The sequence below is a fragment of the Anabrus simplex genome, chromosome 2, assembly GCF_040414725.1.
Source record: "Anabrus simplex isolate iqAnaSimp1 chromosome 2, ASM4041472v1, whole genome shotgun sequence".
In the NCBI taxonomy this organism is placed as follows: domain Eukaryota; kingdom Metazoa; phylum Arthropoda; class Insecta; order Orthoptera; family Tettigoniidae; genus Anabrus; species Anabrus simplex.
The window spans coordinates 691,002,222-691,027,196 of record NC_090266.1 but is presented as its reverse complement, the minus strand read 5'-3'; positions in this window follow the sequence as shown (position 1 = coordinate 691,027,196).

The following is a 24,975-nucleotide window of genomic DNA, read 5'->3' as shown; positions in this document are numbered from 1 at the left end:
CTCCACACTTTCTTCTTTCTTAAATTCACTATTGTATCATTTTCACTTGTAAGGTCTAAACAGAAGCTATGAGCGTGGGCATTGCACATGGTAGTCACTTAGAGTGCGTACGCTCCTTTAGACTTTAATGTTTTCCAGATTGTGTGAGTCACGCTTTGATGTTGTCAATGTTAATGCTTTAACTCTGTAGTGAGAACGTTGCAGGGGGAGCCTCCTGTAAAGACACTAATTCCAAAGGGAATACAATTCATGCAGAAGTAACTAACAAAAATTATTCGCTGTCTTTGTAAGAAAAGCGTTCACGGGACTTCGTTGAAAACTAACGTTTTAGCATTTCATTTGTCTTACAAAAGCCTCGTTTTTTACATGCAAGAAGCACCTGACATCTCTCAGTCTCACGTAGACCTATATATTTCCCTGGTAAAACACTGGAGAACATTCTAGACTGAGCTACTCAGATGGTTTAACACTGGCATTCTGCTTCCATGTCGACGAGTTCGATCCCGGTTCAATCCGGTGGTATTTGGAGTTGCTCAAATGTGCCGGCCTTGTGTAAAAGAACATGATTCCGGCTCAACGGTGGCTCTGAAATTCGTGAAAGTAGTTAATGTAAGTATAACCAATAATGCCAGTTCCTTGGCAGAACGGTCAGCGTAGTGGCCTTCGGCCTATAGAGCCCCGGGTTCCATTCACGACCGGGCCACGAATTATTATTATTATTATTATTATTATTATTATTATTATTATTATTATTATTATTATTATTATATCCTTATTATTATTTGCTGAATAGTTTTCAAGTATTTATTGTAAAATGTTTGAATGCCAAAACTGATGCCAGGTTTTTAAGTACCGAGATCGATAGCTGCAGTCGCTTAAGTGCGACCAGTATCCAGAATTCGGGAGACACTGGGTTCGAACCGCACTGTCGGCAGCCCTGAAGATGGTTTTCCGTGGTTTTCCATCTTCACACCAGGCATTTCTGGGGCTGTACCTTAATTAAGGCCACGGCCGCTTCCTTCCTACTCCTAGCACCTTCCTGTCCCATCGTCGCCATAAGACTTATCTGTGTCGGTGCGACGTAAAGCAACTTGTAAATAAATGGTTTTTATGTACTACGCTACAATTATAACATTCTCAGGAGGTGGTTCGAAATTACTTGGAAAATGACTGGATATTTTTTGCTGGTCGTCCTCTCCAGGTACAGAGTAAAACTTTGTTTTGTAGCTGAGGACTCGGAGGAATATACGTATTATATATTGTTGTATGCGGTATGTTACATCTCCCTGTAAACTAAACTGATATGCCAAAATTCATGGGATAGCAGTGTTTAAAGGTAATAATCGGTGGCGCCACCAAACCGTGACGTCTTGGAAGTGCTCGGACCTCTATCCGGTGTGATCTGACATCTCGAGTGTGAATGTAAACACCATTTGTGCTAGTCGTGGCAAGACGACACGAATTCTCATCTTTCGAACGGGTCATGATCGTGGGTACCAGATGGATGGAACATTCCATTGCAGAAGTTGTGCAGATATGTCGGTCGAGTCGATCAACGGTGTCACGTGTGTAACGGGAATGCCTCATGGAAGGCATTGTCTCCCACACTAAACAGCGCATTGGTCGACCATGGATGCGTAATAATCGCGATTAGTGGCGTCTGGCTACATTTGTTCATGGTAACAGACAAGCCACACTAGCTCAAGTCACATCCACATTCAATGCAGGAGGTAGCAGACGCATATCCAGCAGGTCAGTGCAGCAATCCTTTATGTCAGTGGGATATGGGTGCATAATACCTACCAGAGTGTCTTTTTAACACCATGATACCGGGCACAGAGTCTAACGTGGGCACGTGACCTTCCTAATTGGACTCTGGAGGACGTGGGACATGTACAGTATCTTGTCCGACGAGTCACTGTCCCAGTTGTTTCGAGCTGATGGTAGGGCTCGATTATGGTGCAGACCCCATGAATCCATGGACCCTAATTGTCAACAAGGCACCATAAAGGCTGTGGTAGCTCCATAATGGTGTGGGCTGTTCACATGGTATGGGCTGGATCCTCTGATTCACCTGAGCAGGTCGTTGACCAGTGACTGCTACGTTCAACTGCCTGATGACCACTTGAAGCCCTTCATGGACTTCACGTAACGCTATAAAGATGAGATATTCCAGCAGAATAGCGCACCGTGCCATCGGGCCCAAGTTGTCCAGAATCAATTCAAGGACCGTTCTGGAGAGTGTCAACGGCTGCTGTAGCCAACTCGTTCGACTGATATGAACGCTGTTGATCATTTATGGGACGTGCTGGTGTGGTCCATTCACACCTAATACCCTGCACCTACAAATAGAATGATGCTGCAGGTAGCTATCGGAATAGCATTGGTCAGATTGGTCAGAATCTCTCCAAAGATGTCTCTTCCGCTTGTGGAACCGATGCCACAATGAGCTGCTGCACTAGGCCGAGCTAGAGGAAGGCATACAGTATACTAGACTTTGGACATATTATTGTCGTTGCTGTTACCGTTATCATTAAATAAATTGAAATGGACGAAGTGGAATAGCAGAAAATGGTTTACGTTAAGAGCGGACAAAATGATTGGAGCTATTGCTAGTGTACGGGAGAAATGGACGAAATGACCTCTTATGGACGAACTCGCATGGTCAAAATATTATTGTGGATGAATTTTAAATGAACTTCAAAGGTAGACGTCATATCGATGAACGAAAAAAAGTGAACGAACTGTCAATAACCTAGAAAGTAGTGGAGGCGTTGTTTTCCATTCGGTCTCTCCTGATCTTGACAGGAAATATATTTTTCAACGACCATGCTTTCATTTTCTTTGTTGTTGTTGTTGTTTGTTAGTCGCACCGACTTAGACAGGTCTTACGGCGACGATGGGATAGGACAGGGAAATGACTGGGATGGCAAAGACCGTGTCCTTAGTTAAGGCGCAATCCAAAACTTGAATGCTTTGAAACTGGGATACCACGAAAAAGCATCTTCAGGCTTGCAGTGCGTGGGGTTTGAATCCACCATCTCCTGAATGCAAGCTCACAGCTTCGTGACCCATAATGCGTAACCAGCTCGCTCGGTTCAAGGACCATGAACAGCTACCTTATAGATACGAAGTTGCCCAAAGAGTTGCTGAAAGTTTAAATGCTGATGTTAACGATCGAATTTGTTAGGATAGGGCCGGAACATTATGGAGAAAGGACTTTGACGGTCGAGCACAATGGAACATATCCGACATAAGAGCACAGAGGATTTATCTGGAATATCGACGGTATATTTTTCTCTTCACTCTTCTTTTGTGTCCAGGTCATCTTCAGTGAAATGCTCACCAAGCTCGATAGCTGCAGTCGCTTAAGTGCGGCCAGTATCCAGTATTCGGGATATAGCGGGTTCGAACCCCACTGTTCGCAGCCCTGAAGATGGTTTTCCGTGGTTTCCCATTTTCACACCAGGGAAATGCTGGGGATGTACCCTAATTAAGGCCACGGCCGCTTCCTTCCCACTCTAGCACCTTCCTGTCCCCTCGTCCCCATAAGACCTATCTAAGTCGGTGCGACGTAAAGCAACTTGTAAAAAATAAAAGTGAAGTGCTCGCGCCACTTAGTTTGGCTTCTCCGTCGTCATATGCCAAGAGTTATCAAAAACGTACAACGTCCCTTGCGACAGGTATTGATCGTTAGAGCAACTAAACGAGGTAAGCAGGTCATTAAGAGTTAATAGCCTACTCTTCATTCAGCTTTAAGATTTACATCAGAACAACAGAAAGAAATTCTTCCAGAAAATTATGAAGTATTTTCCTTTTTCGGTTTAAGGAAATATCCTATCCGAGATGGAGAAGGACTACTTGCTTAATTCAACCGTCTATGAATTCGATTACTTGTCAGGAAGTCGAGATATTTAAAAACAAAACACAACAACAACTACTACTACTATCATTCATATCGCAAGGTGACGATGGGATAAGACGGGACTAGGACTGGGAAGAGAACTACCGTGGCCTTAATTAAGGTACACACCAGGCATTTGCTTGGTGTAAACATGGGAAACCACAGAAAAACCATCTTTAGTGCTGCCGACAGTGGGATTGAACCCACCACCTTCTGAATACAAAGCTGACAGCTACGTAACTCGAAATGCGTAATCAACTCGCTCGGTACTACTGCTACTATTACAACAACTACTATTATTACTACTACTACAAATAATAATAATAATAATAATAATAATAATAATAATAATAATAATAATAATAATAATAATAATAATAATAATAATAATACGAGGAGAAGAAGAAAAAGAAAGAATAAGTCCTCAGCTCTAAAGCCAGCTGGATCGGTAACTGTGCCACCATCAGATGTCATAGAATTGCCAGACGTCACTGAAGAGGCATTCTAGGTAAATGAATATTATTATAGTAACAATTCCTTTCCTGATCGAAACAAGGGAACCTTGTAATTTTACATGACTGTTCATATCGTGATCACAGCCGAGATATCTCCAATTTTACGCCAGTTCTGACCCACACTGGCGTGATCTTTTACTTCAAACTTCCAGTTCCAATGATCAAGATTCGAACAGCGGCCACCTTCGTAAGAAGCCAAGCGACTATGTGATTTGTCTATCGTCTATTACCCTCTATTATCCAAGGTAGAATGTGATGCTGTATAACGCATCAGTCAGTCAAGCTTAAATAAGCGTAAGTGCAAACATCAACCGTTCATATGAGTGAAACGTCCACACCATTTACCACAGAGACTTGCTGGATAAGGAATGGCATTAACATTTGGGTAAGAGCCAATATTGGGGCCAATGAACTAGCTGCTAGGCCCCTTTAAACAACAAACATCATCATCAGCAGCAGCATCAGCATCATCATCATTATCATCAGCATCATCATCAGAGCCAATATTTGTGCTGAAATCAGGAATAGTTCATTAAATTTAGTAGGATTTTTCACTAGCGCCGCTCATATATTTGTTAATTTCCTATTGTCAGTGATGAGGTTGAGACAGGTCGATGATTTCCCCACACCAAGTATTCCGTTGTGACGAGTGCAGGTACAGTAGAGAAGTGACTTACTTGACTGGTGGCTTCAGATGAGCAAGAAGTCAATGAATACGTCCAAATCGAAGATATGACATAATTTCCAATTATTTATGCAAAATTTATGACACGATTGGAGTTACAAAGCATATTGCGTATCATTTTCCATCACTGCATTTATTAGAAGACTTATTATTATGAAGGCTATGCATATGTTGTTGAGAATATTTTCAAAAAATTCCAAACTAGATTTTCAGATACTGCCGACAGGGTGAGTCAAAATTATGTTGCCACTGAAATGTTAGGATTTAACCATTACCATTCATGAATGTGATGAACCTGTTCGGCATCAGGTTCGATACATCGAAACCAGCAATCAACAGCAGCATTTAAAACCCACACACACATTTCCTGTGGAATAGGCAATATCACATCCCATACTTGATCCGTTAGGTCATTGATGTAGCACACTTTTCTGCTATAAGCACGCTCCTTTACCATACCCCAAAACCAGAAATCACAGGTGTAAAGTCTTAGAAATATGGAGCCCAGCGCAGTTGTCTACGACGACCAATCCATCGACCAGGGAATGTGTGGTCGTGATAGGCCGGAATAGCATAATGTGTTGGTGCGTCATTTTGTTGGAAATATCCTGGAAATCGGAGTTGTGGTAGTAGTAGTTCATCAACGGCGTACTGCAGCAACATCGTTAAGTACAAGTCTGGATTCACTGTTGGGGTTTCAAAGAATCATGGTCCAATTACCATAGTGGCGGTCACAGCACACCAATCATTCGCCTTTGGGGAGTCACGTTCATGCTCCCGAATGACTCGAGGATTTTAACTGTTCCGTAAAATTGTGTTAAGTCCACTTGTGTGAAGCGTATCTTCATCGCTGAACGCCCTGGTATTGGTAATGTCTTGATAGATATTCGTCGTTTCACATAAAATCTCACGAACATGGTGAGTCGAGTTGAAGGGAAGAAATGAAGTGAAATGGCATATAGCTTTTATTACCAGTAGTGTCCGAGGACTTGTTTGGTTCGTCTCGTGCAGGTCTCATGATTTGACTCCCTTACGCGACATGCGCTTCGTGATGAGGATGAAATGATGATGAAGACGACACATACACCCAGCCACCGTGCCAGAGAAATTTTTAATATTATTATTATTATTATTATTATTATTATTATTATTATTATTATTATTATTATTATTATTATTATTACGGGGATACCCGTGGAGCAGAAAGAGGTTAAAGAAGGTGCCGGGGTGAATGGGTCTATCTACAATATCAAAATTAATTTAAAACTTGCACTGAAGGTTATATTTCTTCAGAAAACAACACCGAGCCCGATAGCTGCAGTTGCTTAAGTGGGGCCAGTATCCAGTAATCGGGAGATAGTGGGTTCGAGCCCCACTGTCGGCAGTCCTGAAGATGGTTTTCCGTGGTTTCCCATATTCACACCAGGCAAATGCCGGGGCTGTACCTTAATTAAGGCCACGGCCGCTTCCTTCCAGTTCCTAGGCCTTTCCTATCCCATTGTCGCCATAAGACATATCTGTGTCGGTGCGACGTAAAGCAAATTGCAGAAAACAACAACTTAACAATTTTTCACTTAGTGAACATAACAACATATCAGGTACAAAAGCAATCTTGAAACAAGACTAGGAAAATCCAAGATCAGTGAACTTTACAGATTCTGGGCTTCAAGCCCGTAGTTTTACAATACTAGAGATACCGGATCCAGTTTACAAAACTTTAATTAAAAATAAGGAATCAGTAAGTTAAGCACTTGCTCCCTCAGTTACAATGTCAAGCCTTCCAGAGGCACCCTTCACAATTACAAAACTTTGAAAAGAGCTAACACGCTCTCCGTTTCTTCCAGCCTACACGAAGCAACCTCAAAAATCTCTCTGGCCTTCCATGGCCCAACTTACAAATTGAAACAGGGGTATCTCGTACCCAACCTATAGGGCCTTTGCGGAAAAGAACAAGTTGAGTAAACGGCCCGAAACACAAACAGAATGGAAGCGTACCCTGAACTTCAGATAATGAAATATAAAATCCTACAGGGCTCTCGGCCGATGAAACAGGGGCTATTCCCAAACTACTGAGGTGGCTCGTATGGGAATTACATTAACACATTACAGAAGGAAAAACAGTTACAAAACGTAGTCACCTCAAACCAAGATGAAGGGGAGCTCGAGAGGGTAACTCACTCTCTATCCCCGATTTACAGTTAAAAACTTAACGAAGTTTTATGAAGTTTTACATTAGCCGAAATAAAATTTACATTTTAGAAAAGTACCTATGTTACATGGTTAAAGATTCGGACCTTCCCCTCGAATAAAGCTGCGGAGGTAGCAAGAAAGAATGAAGTTATGTGGCCATTACCTTATAGATGTTCTGCTGTCAACGAAAGAGGCGGCCCCGCCTCCTGCCTTAACACACACACTAGAAAGACGACGATCAATTGGCAAGGAAACCTGAAAACCCGCAGTTTATATATGCTCAGGGAAGGTTCGAGATCATTCAAGATTAATCAGGACACACCAACTTCATTTTTATTGGCAGATTCAAAGTGAATAAGAAATGCAGGATTGGTTGAAAATTAATTACAAAAATTCGTGATTGGCTAAATTCCAAACTGGCGGAAAGAAAAGGAAGTATTGCCAACCCAAAAATAAATGAACATAGATCGGTTGGAAAACCTAGGAATATGAAACTTCCTTAAGTTATAAGTTCTTCCACCTTGAACCAAAGTGCATGATCATAGTTTTTAGTAGTGTCATCTGTAGAAAAATGTCCAAACTTCTTGATGAATGTCAAAAAAAAACAAGGAGAAATTCAATCAGTTCAGGAAACTACACAGTTACAAAATTACATAACATTTCAGTAGTGGCATCTTCTGATTAAAGTTTTAAGTTCGTGTTGTGTCAGTTTCCACTTTTGTTCGATAGAGAAGTTTTTTAAGGCGCTGATTTTGAATGCACGGAGTAGAGGTGTACCTCCCGATACAATTATTATTATTATTATTATTATTATTATTATTATTATTATTATTATTATTATTATTATTATTATTATTATTATTATTATTATTATTATTATTATTATTATGATTATTATTATTATTATTATTATTAATATATCCATTCCTAAATGTATACTTATGAGAGACATGCTCAGTACAACATGTCAACATTAGATTTGTACACCCCTAGAGGCAGCAGGAGGCAGTGCATGGTGTGGTCATCTTGAAGTAAACAACAGTAGTTACGTCCTAAACAAGCGGAGTGAATTAATTCTGCCAACTTCACCTCCCTTAGATTCCACCCATGCCTGTTCTAGCCAAAATCAGAAGACAACGTTAAATGAAAATAGTTTATTTCACCAGGTATAGATTCGACCTGAATTAAAATTATACTAGGCCTATTATAATTATTATTAATAATAATTATAATCTTAATTACGGACTGTTATACCTTACAGCATGTATTCTAAAAGCCTCCATGTATTAATTACCGGAAGTGCCTTCATAATCATCCATTTCCAACTATCTCTGCAGCTTCGTTACATTTAAATCATTAAGAACGAAGTCTAACCATCCTCCCGTTGGTCTCCCTTTGTTTCTCTTACCCTCCATGACCGAGTCCAATATTCTCCTAGCTAAACTCCTCCATTCACCTCACATTATCCAACCACCCAAGCTGGATTATTTAAACAGATTCATATTTCGAATTAATCCCTAACGTAGTCTTTACTTCCTCATTGCGATTACCCTCTTCCGTTGTTCTCATCCGTTTGAACCAGCAATAATTCTCACTACTTTCACATATGTTACTTCCAGCTTATGAATAAGATATTCTGAGTGCATCCACCCAGCTTTCATTCACGTACAGCAAAGCAAGTCTGAAAATATAGCGACATGAAGATAATACTGCTGCGATAATAACAATTGTACCGGAGGTACACCCGCCCCGCGCATTTAAATTAAGCGCCTTGTATAAGGCCATATGTAACGTAAACCTTGAAACTACTTTGTACAAGAAGTTTGTACATTTTTCGACAGATCTCTCTACTATCAATTTATTTTGTGTCCACTGGAGTGACGATGAACAATTCAGTTTCAAAGTAATTTTGTATGTGAAGGTTTCCTAAACTGAATTGTTTATTGATTGTATTTTATGTTCAAAAGTAATCCACACTTCTATCTCTTCCCGCCAACTTAAGATGTTGGCCAATGGGAAAATGTGTACATTTATTTAAGCAACCAATCACGGTTTTGGTATTTATTTGACTGTCCAATGAAAATTGGGGGCGTGTCAGGGTTTCGACCTAGAGAAATCTAGAACCTTCCTCTCTGCTATAAAAGCTGGCAAGTTTCAAGCCATGTTGTCTTTGTGACCGCTCCAGTGTAGAGTGTGTTCGTAACGGAGGTGGGGGCTGCCTCGTCCATCTTCGGGAATTCCACCAGCTCAAGGTAACGGCAGATTCTGATTAACAATGTGATAGTCTTTCAAAGCTAGCTCGAGGGGAAGGTTTCAAATTTTTTTGCTAGGGGCTTTACGTCACACCGACACAGATAGGTCTTATGGCGACGATGGGATAGGAAAGGCCTAGGAGTTGGAAGGAAGCGGCCGTGGCCTCAAAATGTTTAGTAATGTATTTTTTTCTCAAATGTAGATTTCAAACTTTAAATGTAAATTTCAAACAAGTCGAGAGAACTTAACCGAAATCAGTGAATAGAGAGTGAGGTACCCTCTTATATTCCGTCAGGTGAATATGATTTTGTAACCTTTAAAATCTATCTAGTAATTTCTGTAACTTAAATATTTTTCTCCATCCAGTCAGCTCCGTAGTATGGGCTTAGACTCTGTAACGTCGGACCATAAACCCAAATAGGGTTTTATGTATTTCATGTAAATTTCAAGGAGTGCAAGTGTTCGCCTCCTTACCATTTTGATTTTCGGCCAGTAACTTTAACCTTTTGTTTTTACCAAAGGCCATATGGAATGGGTACTTGTAACCCCTATTGAACTCTATTTCATTCATTTCATGCTAAAGATATCAGACTGTTGAGCAGTTAAGACGGTGCATACTGGTTAATTTTGTTAAATGTATGTTCTGCCTTTTATAGGTCTGGAAAGTGTAAATCTGTAGAGCAAAGATGCTCTTCCACTGATGTAAACATTGGGAGATCCGTCTCCTTGACTGTTGATTGAAAGGAGCAGTAGTGCGCAGGTAAAATTCGTAATTAGGGAGCTTCAAGTTCATATTGTTAATTTATTGTTATCTGATTACTCTTGACCTTTCTAAATTGTTCCTCAAGCTAACGAGCTAGTTATGTACCTCAATTGTTATTTGCTTAGCAAAGTGTAAACTTTAAAATTTGAAAAGAAAAAAATAAAGAAGGGAAAGTCATATAGCTCAAATTTTAAAGTTTTAAATTAATCTTCTGAATTTCCTATATCCACTCATTCATGCCCGCAACTTCTTTCACCTCTGCGTTTCACGGAATCCCCGGAATAATAATAATAATAATAATAATAATAATAATAATAATAATAATAATAATAATAATGACAAATCCGCAGAATGTTTCCAGTCATTCGACCGGGTCAGGAAAGGAATGAATGAAGCCCCCAACGCTTGGTAGGCCAAGGCCCTTCAAGGGCTGTAGTGCCATGGGGTTTGGTTTGGTTAGGTTGAGATGGCCGGCTGAGGAGTGGCGCTCAGCGCCTGTTGACTGGGAGGGTCCCAACCGCTTGCTGGGTGGCTCCGACATTGTTCAGGTGGCTTGCTAGCATCGGCGTATGCATTATTCCAATAGTACAAAACAGACAGAATCACAACACACAGTCAATACACCAGACTTTTCACTTGTTTACGAATATAACCTCTCATTCTCTAAGTAAGCTTGTGTATAGGTAGTAATGCCGCCGCCCGCCGACACTGCAACCGTTATTCAGGAAAGACCGCTTGGTCCGACCCAATGCAGGGCCCTGATAATAAGACGTCGATCACGAATAGAAATGGATTAACAGTAATGTCATCACAATGTTCCATGTTTATTATTTACACTGTTATTATTCGTCTATTTTATAATATTGTGCGTATTTCATGTTGGGCGAGATTTACCGAATTATAGGCCTACTGCTGTTTACACTGAGAAAGTCAACTTTTCTTGCGCAACTCGAAGTTACGAGCCATTTATAATGCATCGACGACGAGTGCCTTAGCACGTAATGTACAGTACGCTTAGCATCGCACGCCCCACTTCCTTGCACTCCTTAAGAATACCCTGTCGGCACGACGCACAGTGTGTCGAATCCCATATCTAGGTGGAAAAAATTCACTGTCGCAAATCAAAGCGAAACCAGGCTCATTCGATAGTGAACAAACCAGATGGTGACCTTCAGTCTTTCTTTCCGCTTTCTGGTGCGTACGAGGGTGGGGACAGGTGCTGAAACGTCTTCCTGGCAGTTATCAACTCAGTTGATAGGAGGTGTCAGAGTGAACCGAACGTTGTGTTTCTAGTGATTTCAACGAGGTTTTGTATTCTGTGGCTCATGGAATAGTGAAAAGAGGTATATGTTCTCACTTTTAAGCATAATACAAGCGTTCTGCACTGAATAAATTATTTGCAGTGCGTTGTAAAAGGAAGCAGTTGTAGAAAATTAGATTGTTTTTAGGATTTGCTCGAAAAAAACTTTATGAGTGCCTCATAGTGCCACTTTACTTTAAACGTCATTCGATGAGAAATTTAATGTAGATTCAGGATCTGTAGTGGTTTGGTTGCGCACGAATGTGCATAATGGTTTATTTTCTTATTTTCAGTGCCTATGTGGGCGTTACCGCGAGAAGAATATTTCAACGCGTGGCGGTCATGTCGTAAAGAGGGGCGTTTAGAAGTCATATTTCAATATGTTATGGATAAATTAGAGCCTACAGCTCTTACTGACACTCAATTTCAGGAGCTAAGAAACAAAATTAAATTGATATCCCGTAATATTAACAAAAATGGGAGAGTGCAGGAAGAAGAGAACAACGATTCCGAGAAAAATTATGTGATACATTAAATGTGACGGATTTGATCGTGTTAAGTGAACAAGACGACATTGATCCAGCGTATGATCTGAAAACAAGTTGTGTCCCTGACAAAGCCGGCCGTCACCCTAAGGAATTTAAGGACTCGTCCGTAAAGACGAAGAAGCAAAATGTTTGTGATATTACCGAATCGCGTAGTTTGGAGGAAGTCGCGTTTGCTGCTGAAGGTTCTCTTCGATCAAGCGGGAAAAGATGAAGGCTTAATAAAAAGATATCATGTATTACTAGCTGCTCTTTCTTCTGGCTCTGAAATAAATGTGAATAAATTCAAGGAATTTGGTGCGCAAACTGCGACTTTGTATGTTAAACTACAGTATATCCATGGTATTATATGCCCGTAACTGTGCATAACATTTTAGTACACATTACTCAAATAATTAAACATTTTCTTGTGCCAGTAGGAACTTTATATGAAGAAGAAGCTCAAGAAGCTAGAAATAAAGATTGTTGGAGGTTGCGTGAACTTCATACTCGAAAATGTAGCAGGAATTCAACGAATAGAGACTTGCTTAAGATGATGTTGATTACATCAAATCCCTTAATAAACAAGTACCGAACAATGCCACGTAAAACTCCTGGTAATCTACCTATGGAAGCTATTGAGTTACTACTTGCTGACTCCGAAGATCCTTTCACATCAAATGAAGAAGACCAGTATAGCAACGACTACGATTCTCTGGACTCTACAGACGAATCAGGGGACGAATGAACATTGGACATGTTGTTATTGTGAACGGGATGAGATTGATGAGACAGTTATAAATACTGTAATATGATCCTTTCACGTCTTTTATGAAAAGTTTCTGAGTGTAATCTTGACTTTTTATATGGAAATAATATATATAATTGTTTTCGTGTGTAAGGTGTGTTTTACTAGAACTACGTCATTAACAGGACTCGAAAATGAAATTTTGCTATAAAGAAATATTCTTATGCTTTTGACGAATATATTTTTATTTAAAAAATAAATGTTATTTTTTTGTTCATATTTCCTTGTTCTATGTTTAATACCAATTTAAAATACGTTTTCAATCTGGAAGAACTTACATACAGTGCCTTCGTCTATTCCCTCAAATAAGGTATAACAAGAATACTGGACTGAAATTCTCATTGTTATTCATATTTAATCCAGTTTTAAATAGTATGTTTACCACTGTTATAAACTATAATATACACATCCAAATCGTGTTTTTACTCCCGTAAATGGACGATTCTTTTGTTGCTTTCGGTCATTTTTCAAACCTCCCCTTGCCCCTCACCCCTATATATTTACCCCCGAACATTGTACACTTTAGACGATGCCAGACATGAATTCAGCGACCTCGAAAACGGTATAGTGCCAACTTTTAATAGGATCCCGGCACTATTAACGACGTTATTAATTTTTTCCACCTAGAACGGGGATTCGGCACACTGTGCGACGTTGGCGGGTGCAGAGTGGGTCTAGACCCTCAAGTGGCCACGGCTGATCCGTGATCCGACAGCTCTGCACTCCGACCGGCCAACCGAGCAGAGGAGGGGTAGCCACGGATCAGCCGTGGCTCTACGCCTCTGTGTTCGGGAGACGGAGAGGAGCTGATCCCCATCGGCGGCTGTCCTAAAAATGGTTTTCCTTTGCTTATCAATCCCCTGCACTAAGGCGAATGTCGGGACAGTTCCTAGTATAGGCCACGGCCGCCAACCTTCTCATTTTCATCGCACATCTGCTTCTCCAGGCCTGAGAGGCGGTTTCACCATCTAGGAGGCCCGCCTTCACCTTCAGGGGAGGAATGAAAACAGTAGTAGTAGTAGTAGTCCGCACGAGGGCGGTAGCAGAGTAGGCATCGGGCTACAAGTGACCACGGCTGGACTGTGGTCTGACAGCTCTGCGTTCCAACTGACCAACCGCGCAGAGAACCGATGACCCGGGCTCCACCATCACTCCACACCTTTGCGTTCGGGAGACGGAGAGGGGCTGGTTCCCCCCGTCCGCTGTCCTGAGAATGGTTTTTCCGTTGTTTTCCATTCTCCTGCACTAAGGCGAATGACAGGATAATTCTTATTATTGTTCTAAAAATCTAACCCTAGGGCACTACAGTCCTGAAGGGCCTTGGCCTACCAAGTGACCGCTGCTCAGCCCAAAGGCCTACAGATTACGAGGTGTCATGTGGTCAGCACGACGAATCCTCTCGGCCGTTATTCTTGGCTTCCTAGACCGGAGCCGCTATCTCACCGTTAGATAGCTCCTAAATTCTAATCACGTAAGCTGAGTGTACCTCCAACCAGCCCTCAGATCCAGGTAAAAATTCCTGACCTGGCCGGGAATCAAACCTGTGGTTACCTGGTAAGAGGCAGGCACGTTACCCCCACTCCACAGCGCCGGCCTATTATAGTCCGCGGCCACCGAACCCCTCACATTCACTACACATCTCCTTCACCGGTACAAATCTCCTAGGCCTAAGAAAAGGCGTCACATTCTGAGACGCCCGCCGTACTCCTTCAGGTTAGTGAACGAAAACAATTTTAGTTGAAACGGGTTATAAATCTGTCCAATCCACTGCAGGTTTCCAAACCGTTTGAGTTTATATCTCACCAACATTACATGCAAGGCTATCACCCTGCATCTGTCTTTCACCAAAGCAGTTCACGATGAGTTTCCGAGAGTCAGATCTGTGGAAGTGGAATATTTCCACTTGGATTTACAGGTCATACATTCCTTAAGAATTACCCGGAGAATGAACGAGTATATCGACGAAGCACTGTGAGTACAATCGGGGTTTATGAAAGGAAATATAAATTGACTGAGTCAGTAAATATGATATTACTAGGAATTTAAAAACCGAGCTCGATAGCTGAAGTCGCTTAAGTGCGGCCAGTGTCCAGTATTCGGGAGATAGTAGGTTCGAACCCCACTGTCGGCAGCCCTGAAAATGGTTTTCCGTGGTTTCCCATTTTCACACCAGGCAAATGCTGGGGCTGTACCTTAATTAAGGCCACGGCCGCTTCCTTCCCACTCCTAGCCCTTTCCCGTCCCATCGTCGCCATAAGACCTATCTGTGTCGGTGCGACGTAAAACAACTAGCAAAAAAAAAGGAATTTAAAAAAATCGGCTGAAGGAAAGAACGGAGATGAGGTAAGGGATTATGATGTAGGCTATAATATATTGTAATATATTCTTAACAGCTGTGAGGAGAGGTAGGACAGAGTGCAGAGCAGTATTCTTATTCTGCAAAAAAAGGAGGGTTAGGATAGAGTGCAGTGTTCGTTCGTTCGTTCGTTCGTTCGTTCGTTCGTTCGTTCGTTCGTAATCAGTTTACCCTCCAGGGTCGGTTCTTCCTTCGGACTCAGCGAGGGATCCCACCTCTACCGCCTCAAGGGCAGTGTCCTGGAGATTCAGACTTTAGGTCAAGGATACAACTGGGGAGAATGGCCAGTACCTCGCCCAGGCGGCCTCGCCTGCTATGCTGAACAGGGGCCTTGTGGAGGGCTGGGAAGATTGGATGGGACTGGCAAGGACGAGGGAAGGAAGCGGCCGTGGCCTTAAGTTAGGTACCATCCCGGCATTCGCCTGGAGGAGAAGTGGAAAACCACGGGAAAACACTTCCAGGATGGCTGAGGCGGGAATCGAACCCACCTCTACTCAGTTGACCTCCCGAGGCTGAGTGGACCCCGTTCCAGCCCTCGTACCACTTTTCAAATTTCGTGGCAGAGCCAGGAATCGAACCCGGACCTCCGGGGGTGGCAGCTATTCACGCTAACCACTACACCACAGAGGTGGACGAGTAGTGTTCTTATTCAGCAAAAAAATATATCGCACAATAATTAGTCTTCGTAGGAGTGTAAATTAAAGCAAGCAAGCAAGCAAGCAGAGTTGCTCCTTTACGTGACTGTTAGCCTTGTTGTTGTCATAGGGCACAGCATATATAGAGTTTTATCTTACTAATATACTGTAATAAGAACGTTGAATCTGTCCGTATTCGTTTCCTTTGTTGTGATTTTCAAAGGGAAACGACATCTATATATTTCGGAAATTTTGGCTGTCTGTCATTCGGTTTGGATTGAATAAACGCAAACATTCCTAATCCATTTTAATGAAACTTGCCAGTATTAAAGTATAGACAACCGAGCTCGATAGCTGCAGTCGCTTAAGTGCGACCAGTATCCAGTAATCGGGAGATAGTGGGTTCGTGCCCACTATCGGCAACCCTGAAGATGTTTTTCCGTGGTTTCCCATTTTCACACCAGGCAAATGCCGGGGCTGTACCTTAACTAAGGCCACAGCCACTTCCTTCCACACCGAGCTCGATAGCTGCAGTCGCTTAAGTGCGGCCAGTATCCAGTATTCGGGAGATAGTAGGTTCGAACCCCACTGTCGGCAGCCCTGAAAATGGTTTTCCGTGGTTTCCCATTTTCACACCAGGAAAATGCTGGGGCTGTACCTTAATTAAGGCCACGGCCGCTTCCTTCCCACTCCTAGCCCTTTCCTGTCCCATGGTCGCCGTAAGACCTATCTGTGTCGGTGCGACGTAAAACAACTAGCAAAAAAAAAAACTTCCTTCCACTTCCTAGGCCTTCCCTATCCCATCGTCGGCAAAGACCTATCTGTGTCGGTGCGACGTAAAACAAATAGCAAAAAAAAAAAAGTATAGACATCCAGAAATTTCCTATGCTTGTTTCTACCTCAATCCGTTAAGTAGGTGCTGAAAAATAACATTTTAACCTAGAGAATACCGACTCTCAGTCAGAAAGAAGCGAACAATGAGTCAAAGACTTCCATCGCGGGCTACTGATACCATGTCCTGGTCCCTTATTAGTTTCTTACTACGAATAACGGTTGTGGGTGGTACTTTTTGCCTTCTCTCCTTCTTTTTAATCTGATTACCATCTAGGGTTGGTTTTTCCCTCGGTTTCAGCGAGGTATCCCACCTCTACCACCTAAAGGGCAGTGTTCTGGAGCGTGAGACCTTGGGTCGGTGGATACAACTGTGGAAGAGGACCAGTACCTCGTCCAGGCTGCCTCACCTGCTATGCTGAACAGTGGCCTAGTGGGGAGATGGGAGGATTGGAAGGGATAGACAAGGAAGAGGGAAGGAAGCGGCCGTGGCCTTAAGTTAGGTACCATCCCGGCATTTGCCTGGAGGAGAAGTGGGAAACCACGGAAAACCAGTTCGAGGATGGCTGAGGTGGGAATCGAACCCACCTCTACTCAGTTGACCTCACGAGGCTTAGTGGACCCCGTTCCAGCCCTTGTACCAGCTTTTACATTTCGTGGCAGAGCCGGGAATCGAACCCGGGCATCCGGGGTGGCAGCTAATCACGCTAACCACTACACCACAGAGGAGGACCTTTGCCTTCTTCTCGCGGTGTAAAATGCGAAAGCCATTCGAACTAATCTCTTAATACTCTTCACATGTGCATTACGAAAAAAATATTGAACCCAGTATAGTACAGTTTGCTGTATTCATCATCATCATCATCATCATCATCATCATCATCATCTGTTTACCCTCCAGGTTCGGGTTTTCCCTCGGACTCAGCGAGGGATCCCACCTCTACCGCCTCAAGGGCAGTGTCCTGGAGCTTCAGACTCTTGGTCGGGGGATACAACTGGGGAGAATGACCAGTACCTCGCCCAGGCGGCCTCACCTGCTATGCTGAACAGGGGCCTTGTGGAGGGATGGGAAGATTGGAAGGGATAGACAAGGAAGAGGGAAGGAAGCGGCCGTGGCCTTAAGTTAGGTACCATCCCGGCATTTGCCTGAAGGAGAAGTGGGAAACCACGGAAAACCACTTCCAGAATGGCTGAGGTGGGAATCGAACCCACCTCTACTCAGTTGACCTCCCGAGGCTGAGTGGACCCCGTTCCAGCCCTCGTACGAATTTTCAAATTTTCGTGGCAGATCCGGGAATCGAACCCGGACCTCCGGGGGTGGCAGCTAATCACGCTAACCACTACACCACAGAGGCGGACATTATTATTATTATTATTATTATTATTATTATTATTATTATTATTATTATTATTATTATTATTATTATTATTATTATTATTATTATTATTATTATTATTATTTGCTTGTGATTTAATGTCGCACCAACACAACAAAGATTTTCGGCTGCGGAAGTATGGCAAAGAGCTAAGATATGGAAGCTAGCGGCCGTGATCTTAATAAAGATATAGCCCCAGCATTTGCCTGCTGTGAAAATGGGAAACAATGGAAAATCATCTTTCGTGCTACCGACGGTGGAACTCGAAGCCACCATCTCTCGAATGCAACCTCACAGCTACGCTACCTGGCCGTTACAAAACCCGCCATAAACAGTCAGAAACATTACTGTGATTCGAATTTCACCAAAAGCCATAAGTCACCTGAAGTTAATCTGAAGACTTAAAGCCATGGAAACTGTAACTTCCCTGCCTTTGGCTAAACTTTTTATTTCACCATTTCATTCATGTTACGATATTAGTCACCATCGTTATCGTCATTGCTCAAGAAATACATTCTTGTCCTCGTTATCTGCAAATTACTAAAATGCACTCTTAATGTGACATACTTGAAGAGGGTATCGATTTCAAATCATAGAGCATTTTAAACGCTCACATGATGCTAAGGTGACCAACCGTCCCGCATTTTATGGTATTTTGTAAATGTTGCGCAATTGTTTCGTTTTCTATCTGACCGAGCTCGATAGCTGCAGTCGCTTAAGTGTGGCCAGTATCTAGTAATCGGGAGATAGTGGGTTCGAGTCCCACTGTCGGCAGCCCTGAAGATGGTTTTCCGTGGTTTTCCATTTTCACACCAGGCAAATGCCGGGACTGTACCTTAATTAAGGCCACGGCCGCTTCCTTCCAATTCCTAGGCCTTTCCTATCCCATCGTCGCCGTAAGACATATCTGTGTCGGTGCGACGTAAAGCAAATAGCAAAAAAAAAAAAAAAAGAGTTTTCTATCTGAACGAATGTTCGTGTTATTGTCATCGGTACGAATTTTCACAATACCCAACTGCCCTGCCATCTAGCTTCCGCTAAACATAGTGTAACCGTTGCCAACAGTGTGATATTTGAATGTACAAAGAAGCGTGTTATAGCATCTTTGGAGGTGCGTTCCAGATGTAGCCTACCTTCCATCTTCCGATTTACTGTTAGTCCGTGGCCATTCTGTAGCACGAAGCGTATGAACATAGACGTGTTGTATTAAATGGAGTTCTTCTTTAAGTTTTGTCATTTTTAGAAATGGATTCGGCGTCGAATAGTGATGACTGTACTTCTTCGTCACAAAAAAGAATGCCATCATTTAAAGCCGAGAAGGCAAAAGGGAAAATCGCGTAGCCTGTGTGCATATAACGCAAAGTGGGAAACCAACACGCCATACTTTCCTGATATAAGTAACGTCCACAAGGCGTTTGTTTTCTTGTTTATTTTTTACAAGTTGCTTTACGTCGCACCGACACAGATGGGTCTTATGGAGACGGTGGGACAGGAAGGTGCTAGGAGTGGGAAGGAAGCAGCCGTGGCGGTCTTAATTAAGGTACAGCCCCAGCAATTGCCTGGTGTGAAAATGGGAAACCATCTTCAGGTCTGCCGACAGTGGGGTTCGAACCCACTATCTCCCAAATACTGGATACTGGCCTCACTTAAGCGACTGCAGTTCACGAGGTCGGTAGGCGGTTCAATGTTTCTCGTGGATGAAGAGTCTTCAACCCACAGACTGGAAAAGAAATGATACAATATACAATTATACAATAAAGATGATTACTTCAGTAAGAAGGAAAATGACAACACAATGCTTTTGAAAATGTTACAATTTTCTTTCAAAATTAGAGCTAAAAGTGTAACTGTCTCCCGAAACTGTGGAATGTCCCCCTTTTTTACTGTCTTGTCCCTCATTCCTTCCTTCAACCGTTGGTCAACCTACATGATGCCGTTACATCGGTCGAAATATGTTTTTGGCTTTCTGAGCTCAAGTTGGTGGGTTCGATACCGGCTCAGTCCGGTTGTATTTGAAGGTACTCAAGTACGTCAGCCCCGTGTTAGTGAATTTACTGGCACGAAAGAGAACTTCTGAAGGATGAATTGTCGGCACAGCGGTGTCTCCGAAAACTGTAATCAAAGTTGTCTAAGACAACTAAGCCAATAACATAAAGGAGGACTTCGGAACGTGTTTCATTCTCGTTATCAATCCATGTCTCTTTTAGTCCAACCCTTCGTAAGGGTGTAGTGGCATCACGCGACAATCCTTTTGGTGATCTTCCTCCAGGAGTCCCTGCTTTGGGCATGGTGACTTGCTTGCTGTGAGCTCATCCTGGTCAAGTTCTTGATCTGGTCCATCCGTCGTAACCGTGCACGTCCATGTAGACTGTATGAAAAAATCATCACCGTAAATGTCACAATGGCCCGACCGCCGTGCATCATCATCTGTTTACCCTCCAGGTTCGGTTTTCCTTCGGACTTAGCGAGGGATCCCACCTCTACCGCCTCAAGGGCAGTGTCCTGGAGCTTCAGACTCTTGGTCGGGGATACAACTGGGGAGTATGACCAGTACCTCGCCCAGGCGGCCTCACCTGCTATGCTGAACAGGGGCCTTGTGGAGGGATGGGAAGATTGGAAGGGATAGGAAAGGAAGAGGGAAGGAAGCGGCCGTGGCCTTAAGTTAGGTACCATCCCGGCATTCGCCTGGAGGAGAAGTGGGAAACCACGGAAAACCACTTCCAGGATGGCTGAGGTGGGAATCGAACCCACCTCTACTCAGTTGACCTCCCGAGGCTGAGTGGACCCCGTTCCAGCCCTCGTACCACTTTTCAAATTTCGTGGCAGAGCCGGGAATCGAACCCAGGCCTCCGGGTGTGGCAGCTAATCACACTAACCACTACACCACAGAGGCGGACCCCGACCGCCGTTACTCCCAGAAATTAACCTGGTAGAAATAGCTAGTACTAGATGGCTACAGTGAGTAGCTGGGCTGAATATGGGATTTTTTTCCATGTAACTCTTGTCAGTGTTTCTCCTTGTACGGCCAGGCTGAGTGGCTCAGACGGTTGAGGCGCTGGGCTTCTGGCCCCAACTTGGCAGGTTCGATCCTGGCTCAGTCCGGTGGTATTTGAAGGTGCTCAAATACGTCAGCCTCGTGTCGGTAGATTTACTGGCATGTAAAAGATCTCCTGCGGGACGAAATTCCGGCACCTCGGCGTCTCCGAAAACCGTAAAAGTAGTTGGTGGGACGTAAAGCAAATAACATTTTCTCCTTGTACATTTCTTGTCCAATTTCGCGTGGTAAGCGACCCGGCACAATTAAATTTCCTACCACCAATGTGTTTCGTTCAAAATAAGAATGAGCTGCAAAGTTGAACATCCTCGATATCTGACCCAGAATCCTCCCATTTCTGTAGACTGGAGCACAAACATTTCCCTACAACAGATATGGCTCGAATATCTGACTTTCCCAACACATGAGAAGCGCTCCACCAGTCAAAATTGAAACGCGCAACTTCTTTGGCAACTCTAGCAGACTCTTGACAACGTAAATTGAAAACAATTAGATAGCACCCAGGGCTTCTGCCCGTTAGAAACATTGTAACAGAAACATTGCGGTACGGGTCGTGTTCTTATAAGAATACTACCATCTCCGGCAGCCCTGAAGGTACATTTCCGTGATTTTCATTGGCACGCTAGACAAATGTCGAGGCTGTTCCACGACTTATGCCTTCCCAGTCCTATGTTGGCATCACCGTAAATTTAGTTAATAATAATGCTGCTTATTTTACGTCCCACCAAGTATCTTTTCATGATTATTAGACACGCCAAGGTGTCGGAATTTCGTCCTGCAGGAGTTCTTTTATGTGACAGTAAATCTACCAACACGAAAACTTTCAAATATTGCCGGACTGGGCGAGGATCGAAGCTGCCAAATTGGGCTCAGAAATTCAGTGCTCTACTGCCTGAGCTACTCATAGAAATATTGGTAGGCTAACATGAAAGCTTGTTTAAGAATACAGCATAAACAATGAATGACAAACGAACTGTACGATGCAGCACTATTGCTTCCATCTCTTGGCACAGACCAGAGAAAAGTGTAGTCATGCTACAATAACACTGCCTGGCCCAGTGAGGAAGGCAATGGCAAACTACCTCCCTCCCCATCTTGCCTAGTACGCCTCATTTTGGTGCTGTCATTGGTTTTTGTTCTTTTCTTTTAGCTGCATAACCTTTGGTGGTGCTATTTGAGGATCCAAATAGCCTCTGGGCTGATGACCTAACAGACCGTTTACTGAGCCAGGTACATTGCTGTGGCTTTGCTTGCGCTAAGCTCCGCATGTCGCCATCTAGTCTTTACACCACAAACTATTAGAAGAGAGCTGCTCTCGGATCTTAACGCGCTCATGCCGTTAGCTCAAGGAGCGGGGTTCTCTCACCGCCCAAATGTGCTTTAGGGGAAATTACCTCGCTGCTCCTTCCCCTAGTACTCCACCTAACCGACGCCGAGGATATGTATGGCTGGATGGTAAAGCTTCCGGCTCAAAACTAAACATGCACTTACATAATTTTAGGCCTATAACAAGCTATAGTGCTTCCTGAGAATCCAACTAGCTTCTGAGTTGATGAAACCGCAAATGTAAGTGATTTTTTTTTGCTACTTGTTTTACGACGCACCGACACAGATAGGTCTTACGACGACGAAGGGAAAGGAAAGGGCTAGGAGTGGGAAGGAAGCGGCCGTGGCCTTAATTAAGGTACAGCCCCAGCATTTGCCTGGTGTGAAAATGGGAAACCACGGAAAACCATTTTCAGGGCTGCCGACAGTGGGGTTCGAACCTACTATCTCCCGAATACTGGATACTGGCCGCACTTAAGCGGCTACAGCTATCGAGCTCGGTAAGTGATTCCTTATCCGTGATTTTTTTTCTTTTGAATAAATGCTGCTTTACGTACGGATACTTGTGAAGTCTTGGTCTACCAAGACATCTACTGCCCGATCAGATGAGTTTTAAAGGCATGGTGTCAGGTAGTCAGCGAGATTATATTCTGAGTGGTATTGTTTGACTTTTTTGATCAGATTTGTTGCCATTCACATCAGACAGCTCCTCAACTGAAACACTTTCTATCTCGGCTCAGCCAGGTGGTATTTGAAAGTGCTCGCATACGCCAGCCTCAAGTTCGTAGATTTACCGGCTCGTGAAAGAACACCGGGCGAGTTGGCCGTGCGGTTAGAGGCGCGGGAGATAGTGGGTTCGAATCCCACTGTCGGCAGCCCTGAATATGTTTTTTCGTGGTTTCCCATTTTCACACCAGGCAAATGCCACGGCTGCCACGGCCGTTTCCTTCCAACTCCTCGGCCTTTCCTCTCCCATCGTCGCCATAAGACCTATCTGTGTCGATGCGACGTAAAGCCCCTAGCAGAAAAAGAACACCTGCGGGAAAAAGGGCCTCTACTCGCGGTCGCCAAAAATCCTAAAATGTATTAGTGGGACGTAAAAGAAATAGCAAAATATCCGTTCTAGCCCTCAGTCTAGGATTATAATATGTTAACATGCCGGCAAACGAACCCAGTCTCTCCGGGAAAGAGGCTGGTACCTCTTGTTTCTTACTTCTTCAATATGGCTGATGACTTGGAAATTATTATTCTTAAATCGTTATTCCACTCTTCTTCTTCCGATGGGCTCAGTAGCTCAGGTGGTAGAGCGCTGGCCTTCAAAGCCCAACTAGGCAAGTTTAATCCTGGCTCAATCCGCTGGTACTTGCAGGTGCTCAAATACGTCAGTCTCGTGTCGATGGACTTACTGGTACGTAAAAGACGTTCTGTGGGACAAAATTCCTGCACCTCAGGGTCTCCGAAGACCATTAAATGGCTGTTAGTGGGACGTAAAACCAATAACATTATTATTTTACTTCTCCTTTCTTCTTATTCTTCTTTTTCTTCTTCCGTCACTTTTTCCACGCCCTGGTGGGATCACGGTTGCGAACTGTGCCGCACTCTTGGACTTGGGCCTGGCATACAGTTGAAAGCCCTTCCTTACGGCCAACCCCATGTGGAAGGATGTTTTCACTATAACAGTACATGATTTTTGTGGCGGCTGGTGATGTGGTATGGTGTGTGTATGGGAAGACGAGTGTGTTGAAACAAATACAAACATCCCGTCCCCTTGTCAGAGGACAGGTATTATTTTTTCCAGTGGTTTAACTTCGCACTAACACACTGAGGCCCGGTTCATTTAATTCTGTGTTAAATTTTACTTAAGAAATGTTAAGTATCAATTGTTATTAATTTAACACTTCGGTTAAAAGTCCCCTGTTTCACGAACACATTTCCAACATTTGTTACTAAACAATTGTTAAAGATAAATTAACACGTTGAGATTTCTGAACGCGTTTTGGCAGTGAGCGTCTTTTGTTTCTTTACATAGAGAGATGAGAGTGGTATACTGGGATTGTATTTAGTGACACATGGTTGACATTAATATAGGTTATGGTTAACAGAGGCGACGTGGGTGGTTTCAGAGTGGGCTTCGGCTGGTCCGACTTCTCTGTACTCCGACCGACCAACCGAGCAGAGGAGGGGTGGCCGCGGCTCCGCTGTGGCTCTGCGCCTCTGCATTCGGGAGACCGAGATGGGCTGGTCCCCCACCGTCGGTTTTCTGTGGTTTTCCATTCTCTTGCAGTGAGGCAAATGCCGGGATAGTTCCTAGTACAAGCCACGGCCGCCAACCCTCTCGCCTTTCCCGCACATCTCCTTCACCGTAACAAATATCCCGGTCTGAGAGACGGCATCACCGTCTAGGAGGCCCGCCTCCCCCTTCAGGAGAGGAAGGAAAACATTTGACCGCTAAGA